Raw genomic sequence first — 9,931 nt, 5'->3', positions numbered from 1 at the left:
TGTTTGGTTTTGGCACCCCCTCAAGCTGGTCTCAAATCTGTTCAAATTAGAGCTGATTTGGGCTGGTTCGAGGGTGGCAGGGGGCATTAAAACTGAGCTTAAAAAGTAATGACTTACTGCCACTAAGGGCTGCAGCAGTCTCTGGGGGTGCTGTGGCGGCCATGGGGGGGATCTCTGGTGGCTCCCCCTCCCCCCCAGACTCCTCCCCAGTTTCCCTGGGCTGGTACGGAGCATTTTGGGGTTGTTTTGGCCCTCTGCATGCTCATGGTGGTCATTTTTGGGGCCAGTGTGCATGTGCAATGGCCCCCCCCCCAAATGGCTGCCATGTGTGCAGAGGCCTGAACCAGCCCTGAAATGGGCTGAACCAGCCCAGGGATACTTGGGGGAGGACAGCGGGGGAGGGGGAGCCACCAGACACCCCCTGTGGCTGCCGCAGCACCCTCTGAGACCACTGCAGCCCTCAGTGATGGTAAGTTATTACTTCTTTAACTCATTTTAATGCCCCCCCATCACTCTTGAACTGGACCCAAATTGGCTTGGCTGTTTTGGCTCAATCTCAAACCAAACCAGGCCCAGCTTGGCTTGTGGTCAAGCCTTCAAGCCAAGCTGGTTTGAGCTCGAGCCTGTTCAGTTTCAAGACAGGAGGTACAGGGAGTACAGCACTTTAGCCCTGCCTTCAGAGCCTCCAGTTTGAAACCCTTGGCGCCTTACACACAGGCCTACCATTTCTGTGAGATCTAGGCTTCAGAACTTGAACCAGGAACCTCAGAGTGAGGGTAGGGATAGTCCCAGCTATGATCAGAAGATACCAACCATCTAACCTCTGAGTTTGGAACAGCAGAAAAAAATGTACAAGAGCTGTAGTCTTTTTGTGGAACCCCAGGGCTACTTCTGTTGCCCTTAGCTTCATGTCAGCCGATAATAATAGTCAGACACAATGTGCAGTTGTATGGCTAGAGATGTGAAGGCCCAGAGAAACAAAGCAAAACCAGAAATTTTTGGGTGTGTGTGTGTGTGTGGCAGGTCTCCCCCCCATTTTTGAAGGACATTTTTGGGGTTTCCCCCCTGAAAAATTAGAAAAACTGGGGGAAATGGCTTATGAAATATTTTCTTCTTGAATTATGAATAAAATGTTTAAGAAAAGGTTTTAAATATATATTCATATACAGTAAGAACAAGTGTTTTGGCCTTTACTCTCCCAAGTTTCTTGCTTGCTTCAGATTCCTCCATCTTCTGCACAATGTGAAAGAAATTGGTCTATGTTTGGAAATATGCTAGATCTAAAAAGGTAGAGAGACTTGTCTCAATTAAGGCAATTCCATTTCCATAAGTTATTAAGATCATAAAAATGAAGAAGCAGAAATTGCTGATAGTGATAGCTCAGAAAGTGAGACTGATTACACAAAGTTTCATGCGGCAAAATTGTATTCTATTAGTCTTCCCCCTCCTTTTCTCTTTTTCCAAAAGTGATAGAAAGCTTGTCACTGCAGCAGTGACAGAGCCCCTGCAAGCATGGGAGAAGTGAGGACATGGTTTGGGTATACATGGAATGAATATGCTCTCCCACTCTTCAGTTGCCAGGGTGTTGCACTGTATGGAAGCCAGGCTTTTCTGTTTTCTACATTACACTTTTGCCTGCCCCTCTTAAACTGCTTTTGACAGCTTTTTGTGGGAAGCAGGGAAAAAGTTGATGTTGAAAACAGAAAATTCTGGCTTATGGAGTTGTGGGATTCCTTGGAGTTCAGCAGATTGCAGTCCATTTTTAACAAATTAAATAACATTTAAGAGTAAACTACTACATTTGGACTAATTGTCTGAATAAACTATACTTCTAAATGTAATATACCAAACATGATCAATGTTATGAGCAAAGCAGGATATACATAATAAATGCTCCTAAAGAAAAAAATGTGACTTCAGACCTGTAAAGGCTACTAAAAAAAAACAAAAAGTATTGCATATATTTCAATTTCCTCTCCCCCCAAATTTCTGTTTTGCTAAAAAAAAAAATAATTCTGCCCATTACTTCATTTTACATCTCTAGGTACGGCATAACCGTGCACTGCATCAGAGCTGCTGCGGACACATTAGGCAGCCCCGACGATGCAGGGAATGAGTGGTTGCGCAATAGGTGCGGCCACATTTACTCCCATCCACAACTACGGGAGTAACTGCAGCCTGCTGATAGTGCAACAGCTCATTTCCTGCAGTGTCACGGCTGCTGTATGAATCTGCATCATCATCATCATTCCGCTGTGCATCATATCAGCCACCAATAATAATATACACACATACAGATGGCCATGCGGTTAGATCTTTAATATATTCAGTCCATCATTTGTGTGCCTACAATGTATGAAATATTCATCAAAACAATAACCTGCGATATTACAGACCATCTCAAACTATTGATGGAGGGAAAAAAGCCACACATGGCCAAATTACATGAAGGAATGGTTAATGAATACCATAAACTTGCAAGAAAGCTGCATAAAAGAAGATAAAACGAATCTGTTCCTTGGATTAACTACAAGACAACATTCAATTACTTTTTTCATCCTTGGCTTATCCAGTGACTTTAACATCGACACCATTCAGATTCTAAGATATACACACCAAAAAATCTGAACCACAAAGCCCTGTATTTATAATTTCATCCAGACAGATCTTCAGAATTAAACAGAATAATGCACCACACCGCAAGTGCTTCCTTCACTAATGTGCGGGCTCTAATTGCACGTTCTTCTTCCATATGGAAACATCCTAACTGGAGACTATTCTTGTTGGGATAATCAGCTTCATCTGTACCAATCTTGTTTGATCCCTGAAGTCTCTGAGGCAGTATCCTAAGATCCTTTACATGGGTCTTAGGTGAGCTTCTTATGCCATCCAGTTTCCGCAAGCCACATGGCGCCTATAAATAACATGTACGGTCTCCTCGCCTTCCCCATGGCAGGTGTGCACAATGATAAGCTATGTACAGGTGGTACAGAGCACCCAGTTCTTTTCTCTTTTTTTGTCACTGTTGTGGACAGGTGCATGAGTGAGGTGACGTTGACTGGTCTGCCAGGTCACTTTGGTTCAATCCCATTTGTAGTTGATGGAAGATAGCCAGGAAGGCTAAATGGTTTTCTATTAACTTTCATGAGAATATTTAGTGGAAAGTGATCTTCCTGTGCACAACTTGTTTCGGAAAAATGAAACCTTATCTGGACCTGCACTGTGAAGTCACATTTGGTTCCAGAGATGGCCATGGAACTGCTGATCTGCTGCACTTGCTGTGGAGTCAGGGCAAATGCAAACCAGGTTTCTCAAAAGCAGACACAAAGGAGGTTTCTCTATTATCTGATGCTAGACAGGTGGGTTTTGTCAGTTCATCCAGTAAGTTAGAGAAGGATAACTTCTGAAGCTTGATGTCTGGATGGACAGGGTGGAGCACTGAGGTAAAATGGGACAATTCCAGTTTGTGTTTAGGTCCCGGGAGAGAAACAGGGAGCAATGGAGATGTAGCAGGGAATGGAAAGCAAACTGTGGACTGGTAGATGGAGACAACGTGGTGGGCAAGAACCTGAGTGGACTCTGGGGAGGGACAAGTCTGCACCTGTCATTATCTTCTGGGGGAAGTGCCACCGACTGAGTTCCTTTACTTGCATCTGGAAAGCAAGGCTGCAGCTGGCCTTCAGCAAGTGTAGGGCTTTTATCAGAAATTCATGCTTGCAGCTGTGCTTGTTCTTTTCTCCATAGCCCAGAAGAACCTGCAGCTCAGAAACTCAGAGGCTCATCACCATTTGCTCAAGGGGGTGCCAGAATGGAGAAATCAAGCCGGTTCACACCTGAACCAGTTTGGTCTGAGGGACCAAACCTCTTGGGTTAGATTGGGGCTGGTTCAAGGGTGGAGAGTGGTGTAAATTGAAAAGAAGATTGACTTACCACCGCCAAGGGCTGTGGAGGCCTTGGGATGTGCTTCAGAGGCTGCGGGGTGGGGTGGGGAGGCTCTGGCTGTTCCCCCTTCTCCCACCGGCCTCTCCCCAGGTCTCTCCAGGCCAGTTCGGCCCATTTTGGAATGGTTTTGTCCCTCTGTGACTGCGTGCACATGGTGGCCATTTTTTTTTTTTTTTTTGCGGCTGTGCATGCGTGCAGACCATTTGTATGACCATGGTCTGTGCGTATGGGCAGTGGCCCAAAGAAATGGCCACCATGCATGGACAGAGGGTTGAAATGGCCTCAAGAGGCTGAACCGGCCTGGGGAGACTTGGTGGGAGGCTGGTGGGGGAAGGGGAAACAGCTGGAGACCCCCCTGTGGCCGCTGCATCACCCTGCAAGGCTGCTGCAGCCCTCAGCAGTGGTAGGTCAATATTTTAAAAATGAATGTTTGCACCACTTGCCAACCTTGAACTAGCCCCAAACCAGTTCTAATTTGGGCCTAGCCAGGCCCCTATTTGAGGGGGCAAAACTGAACATGCCCGGTCCAGTTCGAATCAGTTCAGATTAGGACCAAACTGGACAAACCGGTTTTGTGTACATCCCTAGGGAGAACTGCCCAGTTAGTTTCTACTTCTGATATGGGGATGGAAATGTCACATTTTGCTCCTCCTCAACTCTCCATACAACTTTCCTTCAAAAAGTTAAGAAGTACAAGGAAACATGCCTTCACTGAACACCTTTTGCATTCAAAGAGCTGTTAAAAAATCCTTCCATGCTTATCTCACCTTTCTTTGGTGGAATGCTAGGCAGCATACACAGGGTTCCCAGGTAGTGACCAGACCCAGACCTGCTTAGTTTCAGCAAGGCTGCTGCATCACGTGCCTTTGGACTATCTTCTATATATATATTTCTCTAAGGCGTACCTGTCGCTAATCCCATGTGTGGCAGCTCTTGCGAGAGTTTGTGAGCAGTTGCCGGTTAGCGACAGGGATGGGTGGAAAGAAACTGGAGAATGGCCAAGCAAGTGGGGAGAAGAAACGGCAGCCAGGCTGGCCACCGGCTGAGAGAAGAAGAAGCAGCCGCTGGCTGCTAGGTGGGCAGAGAAGTGGCGGTCAGGCCAGCTGGTGGACGGGGCAGAGAAATGGTGGCCAGGTTAGCCAGCCGGCGAGTGGGGAGGAGAAGTGGCGGCTAGGCTGCCCGGCCACTGAGGGAGAATGAACTGGGGCTGGGGGGGAGGGGAGAATGAAAGGGGGGGTGAAAGGGGGAAAATGAAATGAAGATGGGGGAGAGACAGGGAGAACTAGAGGCACAGATGCTCTGCACCAGGTCAGCTAATACCATATTATATTAGTATCAGCAGAAGTCTAATGCAGATTGAATTCTAACTAACTATAGAGGATGCCTTCTGCCAGTTCCAGTCCTATGCTTGTCTTAGGTTGTCCCTGCTAGTTTATTTTCTAAAATATCCCTAACTAGGAACATATGAAGCTGCCTTATTCCAAGTCAGGTCCATCTAGCTCAGTATTGTCTACATAGAGTGGCAGTGGCTTTTCCAAGGTTGCAGGCAGGAGTCTCTCTCAGCCCTATCTTGGAGAAGCCAGGAATCCTCTGCATGCAAGCAAGAGTGAAGTATGAATTAGGCTGCAGGAGTATTTTATCCAGGAGTTTATTGTGAATGTTGGACAGCCAGGTCTCTTCTGATCTGATTCAAAGTCATCCTTTAGTTGTAGTAATTACATCATTAGTAATTATTAATGGTCCCCATGACAGACCAATTTGGGAATGGAGACTGACATGACAGACTAGCTTGCTTGTCGAAGCAAAAAGTCCCAGCTTTGAGGGCATCTATTCTGGCGTTTCTGACTGGCCATAAATAAAGGAGAGCTGGTCTTGTGGTAGCAAGCATGAATTGTCCCATTTGCGAAGCAGGGTTTGCCCTGGTTTACATTTGAATGGGAGACTATATGTGTGAGCACTGTAAGATATTCCCCGTAGAGCAGGGGTTCTCAACCCTGGGTCCCCAGATGTTATTGGAATTCAACTCCCATAATCCCCAGCCCCAATGGCCTTTGGTTGGGGATTATGGGAGTTGAAGTCCAACAACATCTGGGGACCCAAGGTTGAGAACCCCTGCCTTAGAGGATGGGGCTGCTCTGGGAAGAGCATCTGCATGCTTACATGCAGAAAGTTGCAAGTTCCATCCCTGGTATTTCCAAGATAGGGCTGAGAGAGATTCCTGCCTGTAAGCTTGGAGAATTCACTGTCAGTCTGTGTTGTAAGCTAGATGGACCAATGGTCTGATTTGGTATATGGCAGCTTCCTATGTTCCTACTCTCAAGTGAAAGCTGAACTAAAAGTTCAAGTCTTTGGTGGGAAACTGAAATTTTCAGAGAGCTGTTGTCCCTGGTTGCTCTCACACAAGAGGACTGTTGCTTCAGAATGCCCATTTAGTAGGTTATGATGTAATGCCAAAAAAGGAGAATGTGCATGCCATAATTTCATGTTCATTATGTCAAATATTACAGAGAATATGAAATCCAGCAGAATTGTTGGAGGGTTTTGAATAGGGTTTAATTTTTGCATAGAAAGATGTACATGAAGCTCACTTAGAGGTCCACTTGGTTGCTTCAGGCTTTATTGGGTTTGGAACATTCTTAAAAGATAAGTAATGTGCCCAGCTTTGACTTTTTTCTATATCAGATTTGCTTGAGAATATTTGAATTTATATTGTGGTGTTTTTTTTGTTTTTTTGTTTTTTTTAAAAAAACAAAACATACCCAGTTATGGATGTTCTTAGAGTAAGGATTTTAGAAAACAAGGTGTAAAAGTATTAAATTTAGCAAATTCTTGTATAACATTCTTGCTGTAAAAATTAGTGAAGTTTAAGAACCAGTTCAGATGCTTCAAGGCTGCGGCATAGGACATACCCCATAGGACTGCATAGGTCAGCCGGCAGCTTTGCGACTTGGTGGTGGGGGATCATATGGGAGCCACCAAATGACTGAACTGGATGTCAAATTTACAATTTTAAAATGTGCCTCTCAAGTTGAATGCCCAAAGCAACATCTGAAAATGCTTGAAATGTTAAAAATCAACAGCACTGAATATTGCCATTGACCCAAACTTTGAAATTATGCAAAACGTTGTTTCAGTTCGAATTTCCATACTGGACTGAATTAACATAAGAACATAAGAACAGCTCTGCTGGATCAGACCCAAGCATCCTGTTTCACACAGTGGCCCACCAGATGCCTCTGGGGAGCCCAAAGGCAAGAAGTGAGGGCATGCCCTCTCTCCTGCTGTTTCTCCCCTGCAACTGGTATTGAGAGGCATCATGCCTCTGAGGCTGGAGGTGGCCCATAGCCACCAGACTAGTAGCCACTGGTAGACCTGTCCTCTATGAATTTGTCAAAGCCCCTTTTAAGCCATCTAAGCTAGTGGCCATCACCACATTCTGTGGCAAAAAATTGCATAAATTAATTATGTGCTGTGTGAAAAAGTACTTCCTTTTGTTGGTCCTAAATTTCCTGGCAATGTTTAATGGGATGACCCCTGGTTCTAGTGTTGTGAGAGAGGCAGAAAAATGTCTCTGTCCACTCCTCTACTCCATTAATAATTTTATACACCTCTATCATATCTCCCCTTAGTCACCTCCTTTCCAAAATAAAGAGCTTCAGAATCTGTAGCATAGTCTCATAAGGAAGGTGCTCAAGTGCAGGACCCTGATAGCAATAGCAATAGCAATAGTAATAGCACTTACATTTATATACCGCTCTATAGCCAGAGCTCTCTAAGCGGTTTACAATGATTTAGCATATTGCCCCCAACATTCTGGGTACTCATTTTACCGACCTCAGAAGGATGGAAGGCTGAGTCAACCTTGAGCCCCTGGTCAGGATCGAACTTGTAACCTTCTGGTTACAGGGCGGCAGTTTTACCACTGCGCCACCAGGGGCTGATCATCATGGTTGCCCTCTTCTGCACCTTTTCCTGTTCTACAATATATTTCTTAAGATATGGTGACCATATCTTAGTATTAGATGATATTTTAGATGATTAGATTAATTAGATTATATTTACCACCCCCACCCCCCATCTGGACCATTGGAGCAGTGTGTGAGCATACCCAGTGTATTTGTTTACCCAAAGTAAACACCATCATCTCATCATATCTTCATGGTGCTGATATGTCTGAAGCTAGCCTGCACATGTACAACCCTATGTTGGTCAAAATTGCACAGTTGATCTCTTGAGGAAAGGAAATCTGATTCCACTTCTAACCAAGGTAGTTCCAGAGGGAGGGCAAGGGTGGGCAAGCTCCCTCTCAGACAAGTAGTTTGCCCCCCATTTCTGCTTCAGAAATCGAATATTGGGAATATACTTTGCCCCTTCTTGCCCCCCCCCCCCTAATTTTTTCCTAGTGCTAGCTTTGTACCTAACAGGATTGCCTCTGGATCTTGAATGCCCTCTGTAATACAGGGACATGTTAGCAGCAATGCTCACTATGCCATTTTGAGGTGTTTCAATGTACTTCTCAAACATAGGCACTTAGGGTGCATTCAGACATAGCGTGAAACCTCACGTAGATAAACCTGTGGTTACTCTGCAGAGCCAGGAATCATTCCACAGACAATGGCTCAACCATGGTTCGGCAACCTCTGGCTTCTGGGCAGAGCAACCCCTCCCTCTTCCTGGTCCACCAAGGCTGAATCCCAGGAAGCTCTGTACAGACCGCAGGCAATGTGTTAGGACATCAGTAAAGCGGCAAACATTGGCCACGATCTTTGAGGGGGCATGCCCGGTTCAGTTGTGCCCTTTGGTTTTGATCATGTGCCCTCAGCAGGGAAAAGATATTTTAACCCTTTCCTCACACGACTTGCACCACCTCCCTTGCAATAGCCCTTCAGCCATGCAGTCTCACACAAGCATAACTTCCGATACCGGGGGATGGCGAGGGGCATTAGTTTTCTGTTACTCTAGGAAAGGATCATGATGCATAGGAGGGCATGTGTTTATGAGGTAGGGCAAAGGATCCTGGAGTCTGGTCCACTGTGACAAAGGATGCTGTTGGACTTGTAGACCCAGGCCAAGCAGTGCAGGAAGCCCCAACAAACTGTCGGCTCTGTGTTGGCTTGCTGGCCAGGGATTAGCCCTCTTATGAGAGGGCCAGCCCACTGGGGAAAACCAGAGGCACCATGTGCTTCAGGTCTCCATTGGACTGCTTGTTATGGGTCACTGACCGTAATAAAGATTCATTCATTCCATTGGACCGCACTCTCATGAGATAGGCCATCCTATAGGAGGCCCCACTGATGTGGGGCTCCCAGTATCTCTGGTTAATAATAATTGAACTCATATTCTGTACCTTCCAGACTTCCAAGGAGTTTGGCCCACTCCATGTGTCCAAATGGTATTGGGTGGGTAGAGTTGAGGAAACGGCACTCCCGACAGGAAAGCAAGGCAGGGCGAGCTGGGGCTGGGGAGAACTTCGAGAGAGGCGCACAGGAATGATGTCATTGGCGCACCTCCTGAGGGGAGGGGGCTCAGGGGGGGAGGGATGGGGAGGATGCAGAGCGCAGCTGCCAGGGATATGGGGCTAATAAAGAGGGGTGTTGCCCCCCTAATTGGAGATGGGAGGTGCACAGCCTGCGAGTGGGCATTTAAGGAGCCAGCCAGGGATGAGTGGCTGGTGAATGGCGAGTGCTGGGTCCTCCAGAGAGAAGCCAGTACAAAGAACAAACAGCTTGGGATGGAGGAGACCCAGCGTGGTGATTAACCCCTCCCTGTCCCTACTCTGAGGCCAGCCCTGAGTGCCCAAGTAGGCTGAGTGAAGGAGTCCTCACTGTGTAGCCGGACAGTGGTATACAGGGGTGCAGCTAGGTGAGAGGGGACTAGGAAGGGGTGGAGCTGGGGGACCCTCAGGAGCTCGGGTGCCTGGGTTCTTTGAACCCACACACTCAATTATAGCTAGTTACACCCCTGGAGGTATATACCACCTCTTGAAAGG

At 46.5% G+C, this 9,931-nt stretch overlaps 1 pseudogene; it reads right to left on the bottom strand.

Annotated features, from left to right (window-relative positions):
- Positions 1 to 2,867: 2,867 nt before the first annotated feature.
- LOC128323193 (E3 SUMO-protein ligase PIAS1-like) lies at positions 2,868 to 9,217 on the bottom strand (annotated as a pseudogene).
- Positions 9,218 to 9,931: the final 714 nt, after the last annotated feature.

This window comes from Hemicordylus capensis, chromosome 4 (assembly GCF_027244095.1).
Source record: "Hemicordylus capensis ecotype Gifberg chromosome 4, rHemCap1.1.pri, whole genome shotgun sequence".
NCBI lineage: Eukaryota > Metazoa > Chordata > Lepidosauria > Squamata > Cordylidae > Hemicordylus > Hemicordylus capensis.
Note: the sequence above shows the minus strand (reverse complement) of the source record. Positions and strands in the feature narration are given on the sequence as shown.